We start from the raw sequence: 14,721 nt of genomic DNA, 5'->3' as shown, positions 1-14,721 counted from the left end.
GCTCCAGTATAGAGCACTCTCAAAGAGACTTTGGGGCCTGAGGGGGAGCATGAGGCCAGTGCCAGGGGGCCAATCCCCCTAAAAATAAATAGTCCCTGGTGTCTAGTGGGTGGATCCTTGCTTGGAGATCGCCCTCCTGTGGTGATTCCCAAGCAGAGAACCCCTAGGGAATGGTATGGTTGGAAAGGAGAGATTCTCCACCTTCCTATGGCCCCTCCCCCATCCAAATTGGTGCCTGTGGAGGGGGGGGTGAGATATGCCCCCAAGCACCTATGTGAGGGAAAGTACATGAGTGGCTCATTTTACTTTCACTTTCTGTGTAATGGCGTCTGCTCCCGAGGCTTAAAATAGTCAAAGGAAATCCCTTTGGGGCTCTCACAAGACCTGCAGCCGTACTCAGCACACGAGCACTGGTGCAGAGGAGGGCCTGGAGCCATCCTCCAAACAGATATAGACCCAGGAATTTATCTTACTAATATATCTTTTACAAGGTCTGAAAAAAATCACAATCCAAATTAGAAGGCTTTGTACACTATGGAAAAAGTTATATAAATATTTCTGAGATGGAGAACTCTCTTAAGAATATGAATTTTCATTAAAAAACCTTAAAAATAGATCAGATTTTAGTAACAGAGTAAACTGATTCCCCTCTAATATTCATAATAAGAGTAATATGGGATTTCTCTTTTTATGTTTAAGAAATTTTCTAATGAATTCCCCGTCCTATTCTTATCATAAAATGTAGCCTTTGCTCTAAACAAGTTCCCAGAAGCACCTTCAATTGAGTATCTATTACACTATAATTTGGCCTCAATTATGTTTTTTCGGGCCACTTTTGGAATTAGATATGAATTAAACATGTTCTAGATTTTTAATCCTTGATAACATTCGCCTTTCAATAAGGAAACATAATTCATGATGCCATCTCTAGAAGAGGTTTTAAAAGTATTCCAAGTGATCTGAATAGAAGTATTCAAAAGAGGATTTAACCAAAAAATTATAAAATAATTTAGAATATGAACAAATAAATCATTGCTAAGTAATAGAAGATATTCTGTTTCTGAGGCATGGTACCTGAAGATTAAATAAGAGATAACTGGCGCATGATCAGACAAGATAATAGCACCTAATTCAGAATATGTTAGACCTTCACTCATAGCAGTACTAGCAAATATAGTCAATTCTAGTAGTAGCTCCATGTACAGGAGAGAAGGTAAATTCCAAGGAATCTGGATTACACGCTCTCCACGTATCATAAAGAGCCTAAAAAATACCCACTGCATTTTATTAGAAATATTTCTACATTTCGACTTCCTATCTAAGTCTGGGTCAATGATTTGATTACCATCCCCTCCAAGAGTCAAATAATTATTAGAGCATTTATGTATTACAGTGTTAATATTTCCCAAAAGGGAACATACTCATTAATAATAGTCATCAGTATCATAACTACCAAAACATCTAGTATAATCCATCTTCCCTCTAGATCTTTTCTAATAATTTCAATAGATAAGGACTTGTGATCAGAAAAAAATGTAGGCGCCTTCAGGTTAAAGAGGAGTTTCTTGAAATAAAGTTATAGGTTTAAACAAATAGGTTATAGGTTTCAAACAAGGTTAAGGTGTCAAGCAAACTAGAGGAGAAGGAACTCTTTGTCTTTATCGGAGAACCTAAAGCTTTAACATTCCAAGAGATTAATCTATGTATAAAAAACAAGATGTGTAAATAATTACAAATGGAAAATATTAGAATTAGTATTGAAAAAACATACGTTGAGAAATCACCTACAATTATTAAAGTTAGTAAGAAAGAGAACACACATTATGGAGAAAGATAAAAAAAGAAAAGAAAAGGTATTAGCAATACTAAAGTAATGGCTAATAAGCATGAGTAGAAAGCAGTCAAATGCCAGATCGCTATGACTGAAAAGGCACAAATAAATGAGGCAAACAACAGAAAATGGGGATGATGGAAACCAATGGAAGACAAAATCACCCATATCCGGAAAACTCCTTAGAACAACCAATATGGCTTAATAATGAACAAGACATGGGAAAATCCACAGAATAAAACATACCTGAAAGAATAAACAATGGTATGTAAAAGGGGTACCATGATTAGATCATTACATAATGTAACTAACCAACTACAACTAACAATAAAAACATAGTAGAGCTGAAAGGAAAATAAACATTCATGAAGCCATAATGTCCTGGTGGAATTTTTGATGTACTCTTTTAAGTGCAGTTGGATCTGAATCTGTAATGCTTTTGTTACAGTGTGTAGCTTTTAAGTAGCAGGCTACAGCGTGCATTCATTTGTTTTCCATTTATCAATATCTGACATTGTAACATCCTGGGCAATAAAGCTATCATGGCCAGACCACGAGAACTGCTTTCTTTCTTGGGAAGCTGAAATAACTTTAATCAATCTGTATGCTCCAGAACACGCGTTTTCATTGTTTTATGGTTTAGCACTCACAGTAGAATCTCTAGTGTTATTGCCCAGCCTGAAAGCCCCAGTCAGAGTTATTACTCCTTTCCAATATTCTGTTTGTTGTTTTAGAAGTTTATTCACCAACTCAAATTCCAGTTGTGAGACTTTTCACATTACATCCTGCTCTACATATGAATTGCTACAGTTCCACAATCCTTTTTTCATTTAAAGTTAATATAATTTTATGTCATTTTCTATTTGTTTCCTCTGTGAAAGGCTCCAAGGAAGGTACTTGGTGATGAGAACTGCCATGGATAAAGAAGAAGTAGGATGTAAAGAAAAGAAGATGTCTTTTTTTAGATTTGATAGATGCACCAAATATATATTCTCTTTACATGCAGGTAATGGCATTGGGATACCTGAAGTAGAGGCTTTATGAGCAGCTGCAATATTAGCTTAACACTGTACTCCTGAGAAACAATAGATCCTTTTCGGAAATCATTATGGGTGACAATACAGGACAAAGGATCCAGTTTTTGCAAGAAATTGGATTACTGGTTGAAGGGGGTAAAACTACAGCTATGTGCGAGACCTGTAAAAAGTAACAAGTTCAGGCACTCTGCAATGATAAGTGGGTCCCCCTGAAAATGTACCTTCTCAGTCCGGCACAAAGAGTCCCATTTGCAGGCCTGGCGTCGTGGATGGTGATCGCTGTAGAGCGGAGATCCTGTTGTCATTGCGAATGGTCGGGCAAGAGCTTCGTGCTGATGCTACCAACGACGGTTGATGCTGTACCATAAAGAGTAGGTTTGACAGAACTTTGTGGTGGCGAGCGACAAGGTTTCGGTACCAATGGGGATGCTTGCGGTCACAAAGAGCCCAAAAACTTCATTTCAGCTCCACTGAGCCCACATCAAGGCTCCAGGACCTGAGGGGCACCACTTGGGGTCAGGGACTTACTCCAGCTGGATCTGCTGCTGGTTCAGGTTGTTGGGAGCCTGTCATGTCCCTGTGGCTCTGAACAGGAGGCCAGCAGTCTAGCCCTTAGAGTGACTCTGGGAGTCCTGGGTTCAGGTGCAGATCCAATCCCTGTGACTCATGCAGAGCAGCAGCAATCCAGCAGAGTGGAAGTTCTTACAGAAGAGTCTCCTGGTGTCTGAGGTCCAATATTTATACTAGGTGCCTCCTGTGCAGTGGTAGAAGCTTCTAGAGGTTTTCCTTTGAAGAGCACAGGTTTCCTGCCTCCCCTGTCTTGGCTCCAGACCAACTACAGGGGGTATGCAGCCTTCTAGGCAGGAGACAGCCTATTCAAGTGTAAGTAGGGCTGTGCCAGACTACACCCTCCCATCCTGCCAGTGATGGCCCATCCAGGCACATCTAAGCTCTCTAATGTGTGTAGCTGTCTAGGAGGAATATACAAAGTCCAACTGTCAGCTACACCCAGTCACATGACCCAGAAACAGGCTGTAGCTACTAACTGGCGAAGGCAGTAAAATGTCTACTTTCTAAAAGTAGATAAGTCATTGTTGAGCGAATGCACTCCTTCCCTTTATTCGTTAAACTTATTTTCCAACTCAATCGATGAAATGCGTGCGAACAGGAGCCGTGAAAACACCCCTAATCACAGCTTGATAATAGAACATCTCTCCCAAAGGGCACTTTTCTCCTGCACCCAACTGTCGCACTGCGAAAACGGAAATCCTTCCTGAAACACTTCCTTTAGAATTGCATAGTATTTACCAGTTCGTCAATCATCATCCAAAACCTTATATCATATGTCTTCCTCTTTACTTCACCACCACGGAGACAGCATGTTTGTGCTATAATAATTTATTCAACATTTTCAAGTGCCAAACGTTGCCAATCCAGGCTTTTACAGAGGCATGTGAGATCAAACATGTTTTAAAAGTGGGCTTGTGATGTATATTCCCAATGCATTTAGAATCTTTACAATTCTTCGTCAGGGGTTAACTAAAATGAAATAGAAAGAACAGTTCAACTAGCTGCTCAACCTCTCTTGGTGCCAAACCCCCCCCCCCAAAAAAAAACCCTTACTCATTACTCTGCCTCCACCCCCACCCAAATTAAACTCTACTGCAAACCAACCAATGTTAACACTAAAAATTAATAAAACCCCCACCATATTCACAACCTTTACAACTATCAGAGTGTGCATCCCGAATTTTACCATCAAATACAATGACCCACAACTCCTTCCCAACTAACAAATACCCCAAAATTCAATACCACCCTCCTTATCTACCATTTACCTTCTCAGCGCCACAACCAGCAGCATGACCTCACCTCACTTCCTCTTCCCAAGACTCATGCTCATTTTCCCTGCCACTCGGGCCGTTTTTAAAGAAGGAACTCTCCCACCTGTGGCCAATCAAGCCATAATTCACTCCTCCCCCCTAACGAATAAAATACAAATCCCACAATGCACTCCCCAAGTATGACAAAAATATATCTAACAAAAAATCGGCTTCACCCCTCTATTGCTCCAACATATACAAAAACAATCTAACATTGTGAATAAACCTACACATACCCCATCCATCAACTTCATAATCTGAACATAAACGATGTTTGCAAATCGCATTTGATAAAAGAAAACCATTAGAGCAAGTTGCACATGCAGGCTGCAATGGCAGGCCTGAGAAATGTTTGAAGGGCTACTTACGCGAGTGGAACAATCAGTGCTGCAGACCCACTAGTAGCTTTTAATTTACAGGACCTAGGTATGTGTAGTATTACTTTACTAGGGACTTACAAGTAAATGCAATATGCCAATTTGGCGAAAGCCACTACTACCATGTTTTAAGGTGAGAGCACAAGCACTTTAGCACTGGTTAGCAGTGGTAAAGTGTGCAGAGTCCAAAATGAAAAAACAAAAACGGGTTCAGAAAACACGAGGGTGGCAAAAAACTTTGGGGATGAACCTACAAAAAGGGCCAACATCAATAGTTTTTTTAGAGCACCTAATTATTTGCTAATTCCTTTAAAAAGGTTTATCCTGCCCACAGATTATAAGGCCCAGGGCCAATGACTGTGATGAGAGGTGTTAGACCTAGAATCTTTGGTGTGGTTTCCCTTGTCTTTTTGCCTCTACCGCCTGTATTTTTTGACTCTGCTGGATATTGTTTTTGCTGGTTTAGGTACTCTGGGCACTTTGCCACTGCTGATCAGTGCCAAAGTGCAAGTACTCCCTGGGTAAATTGTAATTCTGTTTGGTTCGCCATGATTGGCATATCTGATTGACTGGTAAGTCTCTAGTAAAGTGCACTAGGTATGCCCAGTGCCTGTAAATCAAATGCTACTAATGGGCCTGCAGCACTGATTGTGCCACCCACACAAGTAGCCTTTCAAATGTGTCTCAGACCTACCACTGCATTGTCTGCAATCACAGTTTTTAACTGCCATGTCTACCTGGCAAGTGCATCCACTTGCAAGGCACTAACCTTCCCTTTTCTTACATGTACGGCACCCCTAAGGTAGGTCCAAAGGACCCTCATGGGCAGGGTGCAGTATATGTGAAAGGTAGGACATGTACTGGTGTGTCTTACATGTCCTGATAGTGAACTACTGTGTATTTAGTTTTTCACTACTCCAAGGACTAGCTTTCCCATAAGCTATTATTGAAGCTGTCTTTTAACATTTCACAAGTGTAACGTTCAATTGGGACAACTAGAGATTTGGAGTTTGGGCTCCCTGGGATCAAAATTTAATAACATATTTTAGTAAAGGTGTTTTTTAAATTGTGTGTTTGAAAATACCACTTTTAGAAAGTGGGCATTTTCTTGTTTAATCCCCCTTTACCTCTGCCTGCCTGTGGAATTAACATCTGGTTTAGACGGACAGAGGCTTGTGCATTCACTCCAGACACTCACACAAAGGGAGATGAGGTGTGCCCTGCATATACTGATGGGCTTCCTGGGCTAGAGTGGTGTGAGCAGTTGTCACTAACCCCTTAATAGGCTGTGGCTGCCTTGCACAATGCTGTCTCCACCCCCTGTAGTGTGGCCGGATCAGGAAGAACAGAACCGGTTTTACTGGGCAAGAGAGACTTTTCTTACAAAGACTTCAAAGAGAAAAAGGGGTATAAGTATTAGACCTAAAACCCCAGACTTTTATATTACTTCTGGACTATGAGGACCCTGCCAAAAAGAAGAACTAAAGAACTGCCAGGAGGAGTACTGTCACTTTGCTGTGTGTTGCTTTGCTGGGTTGACCTGCAGTTGCTGCTTCTGTCTGTGGGCAGTGGAAAGGACTGGTCGTTTGCCTTGCTGTGGTATCCTGCTTAAGAATATTCTCCAAGAGCTTGAAGTAGAGCTTGCCTTCCCTTAAGTCGTCTCGGGGACATAAAGACTTCAACTGCTGGGAGTTCTGACTTGCCTTCTGGTGCCAAATCCAGTTCTGGGCCCTTGGAGGTTGTTCCTGTTGCAAATAACCGAAGAAACCTGCAAAATAGATGCTTGGCACTTCTTTTGGCTGTATTTTTGGGTGCAGCAATGCTGAATCCTGATGAACAGCTCCATGCCGCCGAAGAAATTGACATTTATTTATTTTATTTAATGAGCTTTATATAGCGCTGGCTAGACCCGTAGGTATCAGAGCGCTTTACATTGGGTTACATCATGTTAAAGAAACATAATGAAAAATTACACATTCCATCAAAATAAGCAACACAGTGAAAGAAAAAAAGAATGGTGAAACAAATAGAGCAGGAGGGGGAAGGTGGAGGTGTAAAGGGAGAGTATGAGGGAAAAGACGGTAGGAGAGATGAAGAGAAGTCTGCCCAATGACCGACTGGGTAGGTGATGGCCGAGGAGGGAATCCACAGCCCGTCTCCCCTATAGCTATCATGGTAGCTCCATCAGGCATCGGTCAGATAGCTAGGTCTCTACAGGCGAGGGAAAGTTCACAGAGAGGACAAGAGCTGGAGAGAAGAGTAGAGTGGGTAGGGGTAGGGGTAGGGTGCAGGGTGAGGAGGGAGATAAAATTAGGAGAGATGAAGGAGAGTTTTCCCAAAGATGGGCTGGGTAGGTGACAGCTGAGGAGGGAATCCATGGCCCATCTCCCCTATAGCTAGCGGGGTAGCTCCACCGGGCATAAGTCAAAATAGCTAGGCCTCAACTGTTCAAGACGAGTTCATCGAATAAAAGTCCTGGTGGGAGGTTAGGAACAGGGTATAGGTGAGGGTTGAACGAGATTAGGATGATGCCCAGTTATTATGAGCCAGGAGAGATAGAGTATCAAGGAGGGTTCCACTGGGGCGGCAATCTTGAAGCCAGGCAAGGGGGATGAGTCCTTGATGATCAATTAAGTCGGTCCCCATTGTTTCTCTATTACCCAAAAGGAAAGGGGGTGCGAGCAAGCCGAGGATCGGCAAGAGGAACAGGGCCAGGGGCCGTAGGTCAATAGAGGGGGTGCGAGACATTGCCAGTCAGCAGCCCGTGGAACCGCTACACCGACTCCGACGCAGGCCCTGCAGTGCGGCTAAAAGAAACGATGCATCATGGGACCGTGGTGAAGAATTTGACATAGTGCCACTCAGCGGCCCGTGGAACTGCTGCACCGACTCCGACGCAGGCCCTGCTGTGCGGCTAAAAGAAACAATGCATGGTGGGATAGTTGCTGAAGAAATCGATGCAGCGCCTCTTTCGCGCTGCCGCATCAACCTCCAGAGCAGCACTCTCAGACCAGAACCGTCTTGGAAGCAACGTATTATTTCCCCCTACAATCCTGATTCGATGCATCACTTCTTTAAAATGCAGCAGAATTGTTCCATCCCCTCTCCAAGGACTCAGGAACTGATGTGTCGCTGTACTTTCTGATGCTTCCCTCCTCTGCAGCTGTTTAGCCTTGTGGATTTTGACACATTTGAGGTACTTTTGGAGTAAAAATCGCGCATCTATAGTTTCCTATGTACAAAATTGTTTGATACCTTTTACAAGTCATATTTTGAGTTATGTATGTTGGATTTTTGTTGTTTTGATCTTGATTGGTTTGGCTAAAGATAGATTGTTTTTCTAAACTAGTGTGGTGTTGATTCATAGTCTTCTCACTGTGTTACTGTGTCCGTTATGTACAAATGCTTTACACATTGCCTTTGAGATAAGCCTGTCTGCTGATACCAAGCTACCAAGGGGGTGAGCAGGGGTTATTTAGGTGTGTTATTCCCTTATCCTGACTAGAAGGAAGCGTCCCTTTGTGGTCAGGGTGCATACCACTGCCAACTATAGACCCCCATTTACAATGAGGGATCAACAAACATATGTAAGTTCAAGTATTTAAAAAATAAAATATCTTGAATAAAAATGCAGGGAACTCACTGAAAAATGTATAGCTCACCAGAGCAATAACATCGCCTACAGTTAACCTAAGGCAAGTTGATGCAGTGTAAAAAGCACAGTAGGAAAAGAAGAAATCTGCTTCTGAAAACAACGAGGAATTCTTCATGAAAACCTCTTAGCAAAAGCAAATACCTTTCAAATAATGCACAGAAGTCGTACAAGAAAACCAAATATTAACAGGAAGATTACATTTGTTTTCAACAGCAATGCGCACTGTCACACATAAAAAGAGGGCGCACGCAGTGAAGCAAGAAAATAGAAGCCACGTCATACAATGTTATTGTGAGATAACACACCAGCTAGATAACTGAATTCGAAGTGTCACAGAAAAAACATACATTTAAAGCACATGTCTATTTATAGCTTCATTGCTGCTTTCCTATCTTGACCTTCATTGTTTACAATACACCACATGAGTCAAGCACAAAGACAAGGGCGCGCTAGAAATATACCTGGTCAGGATACGTGAACTGAAGGGCAACCCCTTCAGAAAATGAATTACATAGCAACTACATCAGGCCACTTTAGAAAAAACAATTACGCTTTTAGATTCCCTCATGTCATAGTTTTGCTTTGTCAGCATCTGCATGGAGACCTCTAAAGAGTCTACATCTAGGCCGCACCCCTATGGCAAGTGTTTTAAATGATCTCTTCGCCTTGTAGATATCCACTACATCATGCAGGCATTGTTGAACAACAGGAGTAATGCATTATAGTGGCGGAGGCAGATGTCTTTGTTTTCTCTCTCATCCCATTCCCCTTTCTGGCACTGGTCCACATGTTCCTACAATGTGATCACTGGTTGAGAAGAGTCACATACAGCGACTGCATCATCCCCAGTGGATGCTACATATAAGACTAGTGCAACCTGATATGGTGATGCTGACCATTGCTAGAGAACTAGATTTTTATTTTTGATTAAAAAATGACTAAACTTTATTGACAAAACTGGCAGACATTTTGACATAAGTTTAGCTACCTATTTAGGCAGTCTTCACACATTCGTTAAGTAATTATCTTACGCGCACACTGAAAGGACGGGGTACAAACCCACAGGATTGATAACTATGTACAAAAATGAAGCTTTTCATGGGTTGCTCCTTCCCCTAACTGCAGTGTTTTAAAGTACCAGTGTTGAGATCAGAATGAGAGGAGTGGTAACCTAGTGAACGCAGCGTGGAGTAGCACTGCTAGGGCCATTGCTGTTCAGCAGGAAAGGGTGGTGGTCACTACTGAACAAGGCCAGATTGGTCCACTGCATTTCCAAGCACTCAAGTCACTCCCGCATCCAGGGGGACATTGCCTGTTCAGCAAGTTCATGCCCCTCCCACAGAAGGCTACTTAAATCGTATTGAACATATCGGGAATCAGATCAAGAACTACCAGTCTCGAGCCAGATCAGTAAAGGGAATAAAAGAATACAACTAAAGTACAAAAGGGGGCGTGAAGGATCCACCTTCCGATAGCATGCAGGCACAAGGGCACACAAGATGGTGGCGAATAAATGCCAAACCTACAAGATCAGTTATAGCGTTTCAACCTACCCCACCAATAATGCAGTTACTTAGTTACGAATTCAATTGGTGGGGATGGGTTGGAGGGGCAGCGTCCCAATTTTATTACCAATATTTCCCTCCGTTATAGTTTTTGTATTAAAACGTGGAACACGATTTATTTGCCAATCTGCTTTTTGACTGCCAATCAGCTGAGATATTTTTTTTTAAACAATTTACGCATTGCTTTTAAAGCCGAACGGAAAATTAAAAAGGAAAAATATTTTTAAATGTAACCTATGTTTGGAGTTCTGTAGCTACAACTTTTAAGATTTGTAACGAAAGAGTAAAAAAATAAATACTTTGTTTTCCTGAATCAACTGACTTCACAACAAAGCCGTAATTAGTTTGAAATGAACTTTTGAAAAGAACAGCAGAACACCGTTTAGAAAGAACGTCTCGGCTACACTACACATAAAATTAGATGTTTGTACAACTATTTGAACGCCATTAAAATACTCCTTGGTACAGAAGCTGGTATGAAGGAGAGCACGAAAGAATAGTTAGACAATTACTTGTCTGCCTGAAAAGCAACAGGATGAGTCTGGAAACCAGTATCTGGGAACGTGGACAATGCCGTCGTAATAACTGTTTTAATAGCGTCCGTAGGGGTGATCCCTGTACCACATATAGCGCTTAAAAAATTCGACCCCAGCAAATACAGAATAAATGATACATGTAATTCTTAAGCAATTAGAAGCTGACTTTCTTATTCTGGGGCTGTCATGATGATGAAATCCAATTCAGAGCACAATAGCAAACCAAACATGAAAACATTAGTACATATCTGACAAAATCTGGAAGCAGAATAAGTATATCGGTATGGTTAAACTATAGGTTCTTTTTAGAGGGTCATGATGTAATGGGAATCTTGAAGAAGAGCTTTATTAAGAGATGACTTAGGACAGCTTTCGGGAAAGGTGAAATAAACCAACATAACATGGGTAAAAATAAGATCAAGAAAAATGTGTCACGTTTGGGAGGAAGCTGTTTTGCTGACCCAGTTGGTTCAAAAGTTTTAAATAAAAATGTTCCATTTATAGTATACATATGCAAAGATACACAAAACAACACATGCCTACCTGAGGGTTCCTTATTAATGCTATCAATAGAGCCCCCCACCCAGTAGGTGGTTCAGGGTCGCACGCTAGGCTCGCTCGCCGCAGTGAAGTATGACAATTTGTTTACGCCGCACCACTTTCAAATGTCACCAGCCGCCACTGTTCAAGGGAGGGGAACAGGAAAACATGCCAGTCTGACCGTCGTGGACAAAAGGTGTATCCTTGGAAATCGCTGATTCAAGATAAAAGGCAGAAAGGGATCAAATGGAGGAACCAGTGAGGTGGAGAGGAAGCGGGAAACGAAGTCTTTGTAGGGAAAAAACGCAAGATAGTAAGACGAGTCCCCCGGTAACCTTCTTGTCTAGTTACCATTGAAAATCAGAAACCCAATGGTTCTGTGCCGAGTCCGCGTCGATAAAGATAGGGTTCTCGCAGTTTTAGTGTTCCGCATTAGCATGGCGGGTGTCAAGGGCTTTGAGAAAGTCCTGATCTGAATGACGATTGTGTGCTGGGTAACACGCACATGTGTGCTCATGTTTTGGGCAGTGTGTGTGTTTTGGCTATACGTGCACCTGTGTATGCAAGATGGATATGTTTGCAGTTTTAGGCTAGGCATGTGGAATTGTAGTATGTGTGTACCATAGTCAGCTCGAATTATGAAAATGTTATATCCTCTGATCATCGCATTCCTTTGCATCACCTGCAGAAAAGCACTAGGAAGTTTAAACTAGGCGTTGTGAGGCGGGATCAGAATTCAAAGCTTTAAAGCGCTTCAGGAGCTCGTATTCCACGGCGAGCATCCCGCGCTTGGCCTTGTCGCATTAGGCGCCAGATGGATAAGTCAGCATTTTTTCCCCCCATAAAGCAAAATGTATCTATTTCAGACAGCAGGTTGGATTTCACATTTTTTTTGCAACTTCAATGACTGTTTAATCTTGCCTGCTGAATGCTTGCTCAGTGCCTGCAATCCTAACAGCGAGGTCTGCCAAGCTTGATGTATTCATATCACTAATCAGTGCCCACCACAGTTTAAAATCTCTGTAAACTCCTTGTCTAATAAATTCAGTTACAGATCCTGACAAAGAGATATCCAGGACATTCACACCAGTGCAGCAAATGAAGGGGTCAATGAGAGAAACATTTCGTAGTAGAAATGGACAGGATGCAAGAACTCATTGTCTTTCCTTGATGTTTTTATTTGCCTTCAGTCTGCAACAATAAATCACTCACTCTCCGATGAAACATTGACTAGGAGATCCAGCCGGTTTGGTGATGATGCACGTTCCATTCGCCAGAACCATTAGTGCATAGGCAGCTTCACTCAGCACCACCACAGCATCACTCAGCACCACCACAGCACCACATCAGTATCACTCAGCATCGCCTTTGCACTAGTACCCCACCACCACATCATCACTCAGCAAGATCTGAGTATCATTCAGCATCACCTCAGCGTCGTCTCCGCACCAGTCACCACCACCACCACTACCACCTCAGCATCCCTCAGCACCACCTCATCCTGCTCTCGGAATCTGGCATCTGTTGATTCTCCCCTAGCGTCTGGCCGCTGCTAGTGTTATAATACAGGTACAAGTTCCCAACCTTCACCCTCCGATTGTTTATGCCCCCTCAAAAAAAAGCTTTAACAAACAACCATTGGAATAGGCAGAAACAAGTTGTCAGCATTGCAAGAACAAAAGAAAACGGAGGACATTTTTTATTGTAAATACTATTTTTAATATGGTCTTTCAGTTGTGCATAATGCCTTCTTGGTCATATATAAGGGAACAAAAATGCTTATGACACTTTTTTATTAAAACTTTTCAGCCAGCTGCACAGCAGCCACACTTCTCTACAGCACAGCTTAAAGACATTAGCAAAGTCAATAGCTCTGGCTAAACACTTATAAGGCCCCAAAGGCGAGACCTATTGGCTATGCCAATGCTTGTTTTTTTTCCCTCGGTCTACCACCAACAGTTCGCCTTTGGTGACTGCGCAATCCCTGCTGGCCCGTTTGTCGTCCTTTTCTTCTCACACGCTGCAACTATGCAGGCCCCAAGGAGCATGCTCGGTCGAGGTTCTCGCCGCGGTGGTTTCAAAGGCTTCCAAGGAGGTCGGTCTGAGCCGCCTTCTGCCACCCCAACCCAAGAGCCCGAAAGCAAGTACCTGCCTCAGCTGCTGGCCGAAAAGGACAGTCTGGATCCGAGCTTCACACACGCTTTAAAACTGCTGAGCGCGGAAATTGAAAAGGTCCAGAAGGGAGATAAAAAGGACGACGATGAGGCAGACACATACCTTGACTTGTTTTCGCACAAGAATATGAAGCTGACGGAGCGCATTCTTATTCCAGTTAAACAGTACCCAAAGCTTAATTTTGTTGGGAAAATCCTGGGGCCACAGGCAATACTATTAAGAGACTACAAGAAGAGACGGGAGCCAACATTTCTGTGCTGGGGAAAGGTTCCATGAGGGACAAAGGAAAGGAGGAGGATTTGCGAAAAGGCGGCGATCCAAAATATGCCCATCTGAACATGGATCTGCACGTGTTCATCGAGGTCTTCGGACCCCCGTGAGGTGTACACGCGCATGTCGCACGCGATGGAAGAGGTTACGAAGTTCCTAGTGCCGGACGGGATGGTCCAGTGGAGAGGGTTGTCACGGAGCTCCCATGATATGATGGATGACATCGGACAGGACCAGTTTTTGGAGCGGTCTTACCTCAATGGAGCCCCACCAGAGGCTTCGCGTGGTGGTCTACCTACCCGTGGAAGAGGAGCCCTCCCTCCCCCACCTCCTGCTCCCGTTGCGAGGGGCCGTGGTGTGCCACCACCGTGTGGAGCTATGGGGCCCGCGGGGCGCCACCAGGTAGAGGAGGTACACTCCCAAGAGGCGGTAGTGCGGGTCTGGGTGTCCCTCCTTCACCTTCTGCAAGAGGCATGCCTTCAACCCCTTCCAGACCACCAGGAATCCAGAGGATACCGCTCCCACCACCTCCAGCCGCAGAACCCTACAACGATTATGGCTATGAGGATACCTATGCTGAGCAGAGTTACGAGTGGTACGAAGGCTACTACAGCCAGGGTCAAGGAGATACAGCAGAGAACTAGATTTATTATGAATTTCGCAGACCGGGAATGTCTATAACAAGTCATTAGGTAATGGAGAAAAGCCAGTAGAAAATTCTCTATTTTTACCCCTCACGTTGTGTTAATATCACAATATCCCTGCTTGTCATTTGAGGGTGGTCTCCAGTCAGGAAGTGGAATGTCATTGGATCAGGTGCCTAGTGGACATACTCTATGAAGAGGAGTTGGG

The 14,721-nt window shown here is 43.2% G+C and overlaps 1 protein-coding gene and 1 pseudogene across 3 annotated transcripts in view; one reads left to right on the top strand and one right to left on the bottom strand.

The window, feature by feature from the left end:
• ASZ1 (ankyrin repeat, SAM and basic leucine zipper domain containing 1) overlaps positions 1-14,721 on the bottom strand; it is a 1,654,265-nt gene that overhangs the window by 530,305 nt on the left and 1,109,239 nt on the right. The gene's annotated exons all lie outside the window — the stretch shown is intronic.
• On the top strand, positions 13,442-14,513 carry LOC146855381 (KH domain-containing, RNA-binding, signal transduction-associated protein 1 pseudogene; annotated as a pseudogene).

Source organism: Triturus cristatus, chromosome 4_1 (assembly GCF_964204655.1).
Source record: "Triturus cristatus chromosome 4_1, aTriCri1.1, whole genome shotgun sequence".
In the NCBI taxonomy this organism is placed as follows: domain Eukaryota; kingdom Metazoa; phylum Chordata; class Amphibia; order Caudata; family Salamandridae; genus Triturus; species Triturus cristatus.
The sequence above is the reverse complement of the archived record's forward strand: the minus strand, read 5'-3'. Positions and strand labels throughout refer to the sequence as shown.